The sequence below is a fragment of the Uloborus diversus genome, chromosome 1 (genome assembly GCF_026930045.1).
Source record: "Uloborus diversus isolate 005 chromosome 1, Udiv.v.3.1, whole genome shotgun sequence".
Classification (NCBI taxonomy): domain Eukaryota; kingdom Metazoa; phylum Arthropoda; class Arachnida; order Araneae; family Uloboridae; genus Uloborus; species Uloborus diversus.
This window is the reverse complement of record NC_072731.1, coordinates 182000663-182013124: the sequence shown is the minus strand read 5'-3', so window position 1 is coordinate 182013124 and position 12462 is coordinate 182000663.

Sequence of the window (12462 nt, the reverse complement as noted above, 5' to 3'; positions counted from 1 at the left end):
CAGGAAACGAACAATAAACTGAACTGCCATAGACACCAAGTGTAACTCTTATGACCCCAAGATACAAAAAATGTATGCAAATAAGTTCCACGTTCTACGAAATACAGAATACTCAACCACTGTTTCGTTAACAGCAAATGTGAAAAATAATTGGGTAATTTCAGATCGTAAGAGATTTAGATGAAATAGTAGTTGAACAGATGTGGAAATCATTTTTTTATCTTTTCAAAGAGTTTATGAAACCTATGCGTCAGACTACGCAGGAACCGCTGAAGTTGGAAACAATCTGCTTAAAATGTCGATCCAAAATTCAATTCTAATTCTTGCGTCATTTTCAAATTGTTGACGATACATTTAACATTTCTGCTCGATAGCTCTTTGTGGTCTTAATTTTCATCTCAGTAAATACCTACATCTTCTGACAGAAACGTTTCGTAAGAATAGAATAGGCGTTGTGTTTTTGGTTCTCAGCCATGATCAATACATTTAAGAAGTGCTCAGAAACTTGAACGATTTCTTTCTGCGTTTTCTTGGCTGTCAGACATTTCTGGCTGATATATTCTGAATGGCTGCGTCGCATCGGAAATCAATGTCATTTGAATTACTTGTGGAAGTATCACAATGTAAACAATATTATCCTTTTAGATATTTTCACAAAAGAAATTCGTCCGAAAAAATTGAACAGTTCTTTTAAAGAAATTTCATAAAATTTGATTAAAAAGAATCGATCACATCCTCGTGTTGGATTTCCTATCTTGAAAGAGGTTTAAAAAACCAAATGAGGAATTTCGCGATGATAAGAAAAAAATGTTAATTAATAAAAACTAGTTAAAAGTTTTTTTTTAAGCTATTTTATTATATTTGGCCTGATTGTTACGGAAAAATATGAGGCTTGCTTTTGCTTATATCTCAGCAACTAGACCACTTAGAGACTTCGGGATTGCACTAAATGATTTGCTTAAACTTAAGGTGCAACTTAACACTGAAAATTCAATTCTAAAATAAAATTTTTATTTCGGTTAAGATGGAAAACAGCAAATTTCATGTAACTTCCACATTAAATGTTTAAATATAAAACATATTGTTACGTCATTTCAAACTAAACTTTCCTAAAAAAATATGCACGTTTCAACACTCAAATTTATGACAGAAAGTTAGATAATGATAAAAAAATTATCTACCTGACTTGAGCAGCACTTTTCCTCGTTTGTGGAGTCATTTTCTTGGAATAATTGAAAACTACAGGAATACTTATACATTGTCCTTTCTGATGCATAAAAGTTATTTTGTCCTTTTGAGTACAATATGAAAAGTGCTTAGTATTTTCTTTTTAAATCTGTTTTTTTAGAAACATATTTTTTTTTTCAATACAGAAAGGAATGACAAATAAATCAGTCAAAAAATCAAACAAGATTCAAATACTTACTCGGCAAATATATACAATATTAGTAAAATAGCATGAATGCATATCAGAGATATATGTTTCACTTAATGCAAAATTAAATTCCTTGTTGATAACTATAAAGCAATTTGGTTATTGATTTTCTGAAGCAAATCAAACAAAAAAAAAACTTAGTTTACCGTTTAATTATTTTGCACAAATATTATTTGCTACAAAGATTTTCCCATAAATAGTAGATTGGAAAATAAAAAGGATATTTACTTATATTTTTAAAAAGAATTTTAAATTAAAATATGTTCAAAAAATTCTTATTAAAGGCACAAAAAATAAGAAGTTCTATTCGCAAACTGTGAATGAAAATTGTCTGTAACTGAATCCGTTGCAAACACATTTACAATAAATATAATCATACATATTTTTTTTATTTTTTTTAATCATTGTAAATTTCATTTATAATTTAATATAAGTTTTATTCGAACCTTTTCGATTTTCTATATTTTTGATACAGTTTTAGCACATTTATAGACGAAACTATTTACACACGATTCTTTTCCGTTAAAAATATTTCCCGTGATTTTGAGTTGCACTCTGCTTTTATTGAATTCCATGGGGCTGTTTTTCGTCAGATTGTTTGCGACCACCATCCTGTCGTCTACCTTAATCGATGCTTTCAGCGGTATTTGGGCATTTTTCACAACCACCCAGACCAGATTAACTTGTCAGTTTCCCATGCGTTAAATTTATCTCTTCTGGTTCATGACTTTCCATGTTTTAACATTATTGTGAAGGATGCTGTCAAGGCAAAATATATTTCATTGGAAACATGTCTTCAGCAAAATTCGAGACAGGAAAGTTGCTTAAAATATATTTTTCATACTGATCAAGATGCATTGCTTTTACAATAAACGATTTAGTGCATGAAATAAAAATATTCAGCACTTATCGCTTAAAACTAAATTTTCTTTTATAGTAAACATGTTAAAAATAAGCTTTTTTTTTTCTTCAAATAACTGCGTTTTAATTATTCAGCAAAGTGTTTTGAAGTTACCTCGGATTATGTGTTTGTAAGTGCATTCTCTAAAATTTTTAATGTAGAGAAAATCACATTAGAGAAAATCGTTAGGACAATTTACTACTTTTATAATTTTATAAACAGATAAAAGCTTATCAATAAACTTAAAATTCAGGGTAGCTTGGTACGAAAATCCAAATTTGGTGATGAACGCTTGTCCATTGTTCTACTGATTATCTTCTCAAACGCGGCACTAAGAATCAACAGGATCAGGGATTGCTTGAAATACCGGTATACCGAATACCGGTATTTCAAGCAGTTTTGCAATTTCGTAATACCGGTATTTCCTGAGAAAATACCGGTATTTTCCGTATTAGCTGAAAATAATAAATAGTTTTAATTCAAAAATTTTCTCTCAATTTAACTCATTAAATATCTACTTATATTTTAAATATACATTTATTTTCCCATGATACAGAACTAAAATCAATCTATTGATGTAAAAATTTAGCTTTAAAAGTAATAGAATATCATTAAACAAAAGTATTTTGTGCACCGTGTATTTATTTTTTACCCGACTGCGCGTGCGCGACGCAAAGGAGGGTAATGTGTTTATCAGTCTGTGTATTTATGTCCGTTTCTATGTGGCGTTCTAGGGGCTAAACGCCTTGGTCAATTTTGGTAATTCTTACGTCAATCGATTTGTCTTAACCTTGGGAGTGTCACTAAACACATGACAGTAATCAAAATTCACCGTATCAAAAACCAGTTGAAAAAATATGTCAGTTCGGGAACGGCGCACGTTTGGTGTTGCACACTGTGTCGCACGCAGGTAGAGTGCGACAAATGCAGGTAGTTTTCGCTGCCTGAATTTTTGTTTACTAAGTCTACTAATTGGGATGTTAGTGGCCGAGTGGTCTACGAGATTGCTTCTCCCACTTGAGGCGGTGGGTCAAGACACCCTCGCTCCGGATGTACTTTCCCCTCTTTCTCATGTGAATTATTTCATGTGTTCTTTATTTGTATTCTGTACTGTAATAAAAAGTATATTATGCGTAACGAAGGCAAGACACTCAGATTGTAGTCCTCATCAAAATAAACCCGTGCAATAAGCACCAAAATAAAGAAAGTCTACTAATTCGATTTTCATCCCTAACATGTTGCATTTGTTTTTGCCTTGATTCAAGGGAGTGAGTTTCGCGACGTATACTTTCTCGATAGGCTTTTTTGGTTTTGCGAGAAAGATTTGACTGACGGGGGGGGGGGGGGGGACGTTTCCGATTTCGCGTCATCATGAGTTATACAGTCTGTTTATATAGCTGTGATGTGGTTGACTTAAGTTCGCTCATTTTTGCCGAAGGCCAAGCACATGTAGCTTTAAACGGAGTTAGTTCCTAGAGGGACTAATAATAAGTAGTTTAGACCACCGCAAGTTACTTAATAGACCTCACGATACAAACAAACTCTCTCAATGAAACAACAAGATTGCGAAATGTACCGTATCATAATCATAACTAAGTCAATGAAAATTAACTAAAAAGTGTCAAATAAAAAATTATTAAATAAAAACAAAAAACCCGACTACGTAAAAACCAAAGTAACTAAAAAGAAAAATGTATAAGCCCAGTAGTTTAGAGTGTTATTAAGTACTATTGAATAACTACACCGTTGAAATAGTTTTATAACCGTACACAGATAAGACAAATCATAAATTCAAAAGCAGAATTGAAGGATCAACAATCGAGGCTCATTTCTTTCTGATTCAAAGAAACCCGTAAAATTTGAATGTGCCCCGACTGTTGATCCTACCATTCTGCTTTTGAATTTATGATTTGTCTTATCTGTGTACGGTTATAAAACTATTTCAAAAGTGTAGTTATTCAGAAGTACTTAATAACATTCTAAACTACTGGGCTTATACATTTTTCTTTTTAGTTTTTTTGGTTTTTACGCAGTCGGTTTTTTGTTTTAATTTAATAATTTTTTATTCCATTTCCCTGATCGCTCATTTTCCTTTTTGGAAAAGTTAATTTCGAATGTAATTTTGAATTCGGCGCCCTCCTCCTTTGTCCGATGAACAATTTATTTAAACCATCAATTGCAGGAGTGCTTTATCATTTTTTGTTCTTAAATAATTGTCCCAACTGTGCTAAATTTTGACAAAAACTGTTTCTTGTTAGCATTACAAATCGCAATTTGCTGGCACCAATATTGGTTTGTTGTGCCGTCTCGCTATTTGGCTTCATACTTGGCAAGATAATATTTAGGAATTATATATTGCCTTGAAAATTTGCATAGAGTTAAAGCATAAATGACTTCTACGAATTCAAAGATATTTTTAGATATTTACATTATTATAATTGCAAAGAATTTTGTAAAGAAAGCTAAAACGAATAAGAGAAACCAACAAGATCAAATTTAGTCAAGTTTATGGCAAACTTCAAACCAAAGGACTAACAAAAAGTAAACACGAACCCCTCTTGTTCAAGAGAAAATGATGTTACTATTGGAAAATCATCGTCTCTCAGGAAAGAAAGTTCAACTAGCTTTAAATTGAAAAAATAATAGAAATACACACAATATGAAAGAAACACACACACATAAAAGGGTTTATCCAAAAATGACATGCAACAGACCGAATTTTTTTGAAGATAAAATACTTTTAGGCAATTAAATTAGAGGAGGTGTATCACGCTTTGTTAACAGTACCACCGACCTTCGTGAATTCAGAAAAAGTAGTTTCGACTGTAGGAAAAATAAGCACTAAAATGAGTTCCAGGGTTAGAGACAATTCAATAGATGCATTATGTTTTTTACTAGTATTGAATTTTTATTGTGAAATTTGATCCTTTATTTTATATTTGTTCACAATACGTTTTCATAATAATACAATTTTTGTACAAAATTATGAAATGTAGCAACGAAACAATATATTTTCAAGCAATTTTTGAGAAATTTCAAATACCGGTATTCCGGTATCACGTTTTAAAAATACAGAATACCGGTATTGAATTTTTGGTTCGGTATTGCAATCCCTAAACAGGGGGATGTAAGTAGAGTTTATAAAGTTTTGAGCAGAGCGCGTGAAAAGTTCAAACCGTAGGTAGGTTTAAATGAGCCCAAAAGTCAAAGCAGATCAAGGTTTGAAAAAAAAAGAAAAAAATCATTTGATTGTTAAGTATCTGCACTCTTCTTATAGCTTCATGTTGTTTAATTTGAGACTCCGGGATAAGATTGTACTGATTCATCAACGCGCCAATTAATTTGTTATGACTGAACTGTTTCAAAACATTAGTGGAAAATTTTCAATCATCTTTCAATGCGATAGGAATTTCACGAATAGTTCGATATTTTTACAAGAGTAACTCCAGGCCCGGATCTGCGTGCCCGCAAACTTCGCAGCTCGGGGGGGGGGGGAGCGAGGCACGTCCTTAAAGGACGCAACGGCCCAAGAAAATGAAACAAAATCCAGTACTAAGACTACTTGTTAACGTTGTAAATTTACACTGCAGGGCTGGCCTCTGGTAAGGGCCCGGGGCCCTACAGATTTTGTTGCAGGCTTGTTGCAGGCCGGGGAAGGGGGGTGCAAAATTTATACATCCAAGCCTGAGTAACACACACACACACACACATATACGGGGTGTTCCGTTTTAACCTGCAAGACCTTTAATTTCGCAACCGTTAGTCCTTGATGTATACTTCCTAATTGCAAAAATGTTCAAACTCAGATGCAGATTTACGGTATTGAAAGTTTGAAGCAAAAATTAAAATGAGTCAAAAAAGACAAAATTTAACTTTTTATACGGGCCCCAGGTCCCCTAACTTATATTTAGGGAAATAATCTCCATTGAAAGATATTACTAACACAAAAAACTTTACATTTGTGCGATCAAAACTCAGGGAGATATTCCAGTTCAAAGATTTAAGGGACCATACAAAAGATGAGATTGGAACTTACCGCTCTTTCAGAAGAATGAGAGGTCGTCAAAGTAAGAAAAACAAGGTATTTATATTTTTCATTGCTATTGAAAAATAAATGCAAATGTCATGCCGTTATATACGCAAAAACACACAATAAAACCTCGAACAATTTTAAAAACCACACTCTATGCACACATATAATTTTAACCCTTCTTAACCGCTACATTTTGCCTCAAGAGGTGTTATTGATGGCGGGTGTAAAGTGGTGTAAGTCACAAAACGCTGCGCTTCATAGCTCATGAATGTTGATCGTACTAATGTCAAACTTTTTCTGTTGGAATGATTTTTCAATGGAGAAAATTTTCCTATATATAAGTAATGGGACCTGGGGCCCGTGTAAAAAATTACATTTTGTAATTTTTGACTCATTTTTATTTTTACTTCAAACTTTCAATATCTTAACCCTGCATCTGATTTTGAATATTTTTGCAATTGGAAGTACTATATGTTTAGGACTAACGGACTAACGGTTGCGAAAATAAAGGTCTTGCAGGTTAAAACGAAACACCCTGTATATGTATATATATATATATATATATATATATATTGCTTTCATTGAACAGAGCCAAATCATAGGGAAATAATAAACGAATTTTGTATAGTCACACATGTTTCAAATAAAAGCAAACAATAACTCTAAACATTCATTGGCAAAAAAAAAATACTCAGAATGAAAAAAAATGGGCTTGCACCTAAACGTGCATTAGCGTACTATTTCCTGCATTACAATTTCTGTACAACCTATTACTTTGTGAAAATGTACCGGAGCAATTTTCCTTCTTCTCGAACTTTAACATAAATGTCTTTGGGAATTCCACGAAGGCCATATTATGAAGCAAAGATTCATTCTTTAACTAAATTGGACATTTGCGTGCTTTAGGATCTTAATATATTTTTCTTCAGCAGCACACAATTTTCGATGAAGTGTTCAAATAGCTGGGCTTCAATGTTTAGAACTTCTTTAAAGCCAGAGCTAGTATTCAATTCTGAAGTCAGCACTTTGCTTTTGAAAAATCGTTTCCTTAAATTAGTAGTAAAGATCATTGGTTCCAGGATATGAAAAATATTATATGTAGGGTAAAACAAAACAAAATTGAAACGAAGAACATTTTTCAGTTACTTAACTTTCAGTTGAAATATCAGTTGTAACGCTTTGTCATCACGTCCAGATGCAGACACAGATCAAACAAATTACATTACACAGCCAGAATTTGCCCACATAATGTAATGTAAAACATTTGAAGTGCAAATACACTATTATGCAAGTACATTATTGTCTCATTTTCCACCTATTGCATGCATTTAAACAGTGCGCTTTTAAAAATCCATACCATATTCTTTTGCAGCATGAAAATTCCTTAAATTTGACACCTTGAGTGATGCATTTTACTTTTTAAACTTTTTCCTGAATTTTCAAAAGGCGGCCAAAAAATGTATTTGGTGCGACAGTATGGATCTGCTATTTACGACAAAAATACCTTTTGTGCAATGATTTCCACCTCTAAAACTATTTCTACTGCTCTAATACAGTTGAGAGTGCAATTGTATACATAGGTATATGTGTATGTACGAATATGTATATGTATTTCAAATTTTCCCTTCAGTTTCTTTCCCTCCCCCTCAACCGCCATGGTACCCTTCACCGATTAAGCTAGAAATGGCAAGTACAAAGATATCATTGATTTAAAAAAAAGGGTCAATCCTAATAATGTGCTTTGTTTTATACTATTTCAAATAATAACAACATTGATACCAATAAAAATAATAAGGATACCATCTTTATCAAAGCGCTTGACCGCCACAGAAATTTATTCCATGCTCAAAAATATAGTTAACCAGCTTTGGAGAGTGCCCTTCAAAAAAAAAAAAAAAAAAAAAAAACTGGCGGTGCCCTGCTCCAGTCATCGGGGAGAGGCAGAGGCAGGCCGTTCTCTCGCGCCTGGACATTTGGGATGCTTCTGCTACGACATGATGAAAAATAATTTCCCATGAGTTCCAAATGTACTACAGATGAAATGTTTCCCCAGTACTTGATTCAATGCTTAGAACTCTCCTTTGAGAAAGTTTCTAAGAACCTGCTCTTGTTGTTGGATTACGTGAACATATTTGCACTCGTGGATCTGGTCTAGCATTGCTAGATCAGGTATATTAGCACCATTACCACCACCATAAAAACTAATATTTTCCAGACAGCTAAATTTTTTTCGCATAAATTTGAAGACGTGGGTTAGCATTTGATTCTCTTCTAACTCAACAATACTAATGTAAACACACCGATAGTGGACAGTGTTTCAGTAGTGGCCACTTCAAAGTTTATATTTGAAAAAATAGGATTCCATGTTTCCCAATGGATTCAAACAATGGATACCTCCTGCACGTTTGATACACTATTAAACTCATTTTTTCAAATGGAATCCTATTTTTCAGATAAAAACCTTGAAGTGGTCTCTACTGAAGCACTGTTCACAACTGGTATTTACCTTACTTGAAAATATTATTTAGTAACTCTCTAACGATGAATGATAACGAAGTCCTTGATATCGTGTTCCACAGAATCTATTTTGAGAAAATTGTTAACGTGAGATCCATGTGGTATCACGTTAAAGGTGATTAACTGAACGTTCTACTTTGAGGGCGTGATCTCATAGTCATATTACATCTAGGATCGTCATTCAATCAGAATAACGATATACTTCACGAAATTAAGAGATAGATATGCGCAGCTTATAAAGCCTTTTATGGTTTAAAGCATTTATTGAGTTAAAACTTTTCAACCTGGGAAATAAGCATCACTCGACAAGACTCTCATGCTTCTTGTTTTAACTTACTTCTTAGAGACTTGATGTCTGCCCATGAAGTAGAAGTTACTTTTTGGTACGTTTGAGCACAGAATAATAAGAAATATCTTTTGGCAAAATTTTAAGCGAAATGTAATCTAGCGTAGAGGACACAATAATATTCTGTACAAATTATTTAAGCAACCAGATGTTGTCCGCAGATTAACCTAAGGCCTTTATACATACGAGCCGACGAGCATCAGCTTAAGATCAGCCATTTTGGATCGGAGCGCGTGTTTGAGTGGTTGCCTTTTCTGGCAAGTTATCGCGTTTGGTGCTTGTTCGCAGCGATCGATTATTAGCGGCAAGTGAATAAATAGCTTATTAAATAAAATGTTATTTTCGGCAAATTTGGCGAAACATGAATCTTTGCTGTGGTAACCCTAGCTGCGCAACAATGAAAAACCCGATCGAAAATAGCTAAACTTAAGCTGATGCGTCGGCCTGTATAAATAGCGGCTCTAGATAAACCGTCTTAATTGGGCCAGCTACGTTATCCGCTTTTACACTAGCAGCATTAAGAAGACCATTTTGATGGCCGAGCCATGTTGTAGTAGAAGACTTTGAAGCTTAAATCTGCGCTTGGTGAATGCTGCGGAAGAGGATTATATTGTCCTAAGGTCGTGTTTAGTAAAATGCGAATAAAGGAGGGTGGTGACGACTGGCGTAGAAGGCCTTGTTCCACTCTGGCCTGTCCCACCACGCATGATGGTGATGATGATGATGGTCTCATAGTTTCTCATAGTTAAAAGAGTAAAGAAGGAACGTTCCCACAAAAAAAATATATTTGATGAAATACAGTATCAAAAAATTGTTGTCATTTAAGCGTAATTATAGTTGTTAATGAAATTTCGCTCCGGTATAGTAGTAAAGTAATCAGTCCTAATAGAAAAAACTACAAAATTAATGTAAAATAAAAATTTATTAGTTAACTACTACTCTTTTAGCCAAAAATTTAATGAAAATATGAAAACATATTGTTGATGCCATATTTGTTACACTATAATGATATAGCATCTGCAGTTGGGGCAAACTTTCCCTGGCAGTGCCGTAATGCTGTGATGATAATGCTGCCAGGTCAGGAGATACTTAGCGAACATAATTTTAAAAGCAAACTTTGTTAGTCTCAAATTTTAAGGCTTACATTTATTCATGCCCTAGTTGATTTATTTATCGTTTCCTCTTGTAGTAGCCTATTTGCGAGTTTTGTTTACCATGCTTCAGTAACCACAAACATAAACTAAACTACTTTAACTGAAATCACGATTGCAAAGTTAAATGCACAAGAGCATTTTTTCTTTGTCACTGAGCCACGTCTAAGAAACAATTCAATTTTTCAGTTTGAGAGCTGCAACAAATGCCTCCAGAACCGAAAGCTATTTTTCAAAACTAACAAGGCACGCTTTCCTCTTCCTGTTGATACATTTGATTTTTCTTGCTCCGTACTTATTGGAAATCAATGCGACGAAGCGTTTTGGAAGGAAAAGAGACCATCATCGGCATTTCTCTAACGAATTCTTCGATATTATCCATTTTCCACAGCTAAATACTTGGAAGAATTCTGAAAAATATTACTTAAAAAGGAATTTCATTACAAGACCTTCCGCACAATCCTTTAGAGAAGTTATGTTTCATTTATTTTCTTAAATTTAAAATTTCCATCTTCTTTCATCTTTTTGTGTGTGCGTTAATCCAATATCATTCAGACATTTGAGATATTCTGTTGGTTCCATACTGATTGCATCAGCGGCAGTTGCCACTATGTTGACAGCACGTCATCGGCTGTACGTGCTGTCATGTGTTCGAGCTGCTAGTGTTTTAACTACACACCCTCGTGTTTGCTTATTGGCTGACATTTATTCTATCATTAAGAATTTCTCTCATCCACGGACTAAGATTTGATTATTTTTCTATGAAGTAGGATGGAATAGGAAATCGCTATTGGTGTGGAGCTGTAATAGCAGTCTGCAGCAATGGGATGACACAGCACAACAGTTCCTATAAGACTTGTGGCTGATGTGAAAGTAGCACGAGTTCCAAACGCACTGTCAGCTGTCGTCTTTTTCTACATATTACAATAGAAAATTGCGCAATTCAACTTAATACGTATTCTTGGAATTCAAAAATCAAAAGAAAAAAATTAATAAAGATTATATATTCTTTATACAAAAGTTAGCCTGTTACTGGGTATAGAAAGTACTCTCTAGGGAGCCTTTTGAGTTGCTTGGAAAGTAGTTTAAGAATTACTGAAAATTATTAATCCACTGTAAGAAAATTCTGAAAAGTTACAGATTTTTTTCCAGGTAGCATTCCGGGATTTCACCGGTTTCTTGTAAGAATAAGTACATTTGCGAAAAAAAATCCTGAATCGTCATACGTTGCGTGAATTCAGGATTCTCACAGTGGGGAAAAATATCTTTAGGCACCAGTCTGAAGATATGCTCATTTGCATTATTTTTTCCCCTTTAGCTCTGTTACGGCTTCTCCAGATTAACTGAGCCGGAAGCAAGGAGGAAATTCATCCTCTGGATACTAACTTTTAACTGCTCAAGAATTGCAGCCAAATAAGCTGGTCGGCATTTGCTTGCAATTCTGTCTTGTCTTCGGCCATATTGGCTAAAATGTTCTGGAAACCTTCCTAGTAAATCAAGAAGATGCCGAGCTACTGCTGTAAACATAATTAAAATCTCTTGGAGAGTTCTTGGTTTATTCCAGAAAAGTAATTGGCTTTTATTCGGCAAGTTTCGAAATTGTTCAAGAATATTCCACATAGTTACAGGCAGGTTACTGGTTTTCATCGGGAAAATGTTCTGTATGCCAGAAATATCACTGGCAGAAATTAGTCTCATTAGCTGACTATTATTTTCGAGGAACGTTTCTGATTTTTTAAATTTTTTTTTATATAGTGAAACAATACCTGTTCTTAGAAAATCAATGCATACACTTCGAGCCTCTTGGAACTTACAGGTGTATTTTAATTCTAGTAGACTGGAACCAAGTTAAAAAAAAAACTACTAAGTTCTGAAAATAATAAATTATGCCAGCTACATCTTTAAGCGTTTAGGCTAAAATTGACTTTTCTGAACGATACCATCACGATTTACAAGATCACACAAATCCCAAAAGATGACTATGCACAGAATAGCACTTTTTGGTCATTTCATTTACTGTATTTATCAAGCCACAGAAAAAAAATGTCTTTCAATACTTTTTTTTCAATGTTTCAAGCA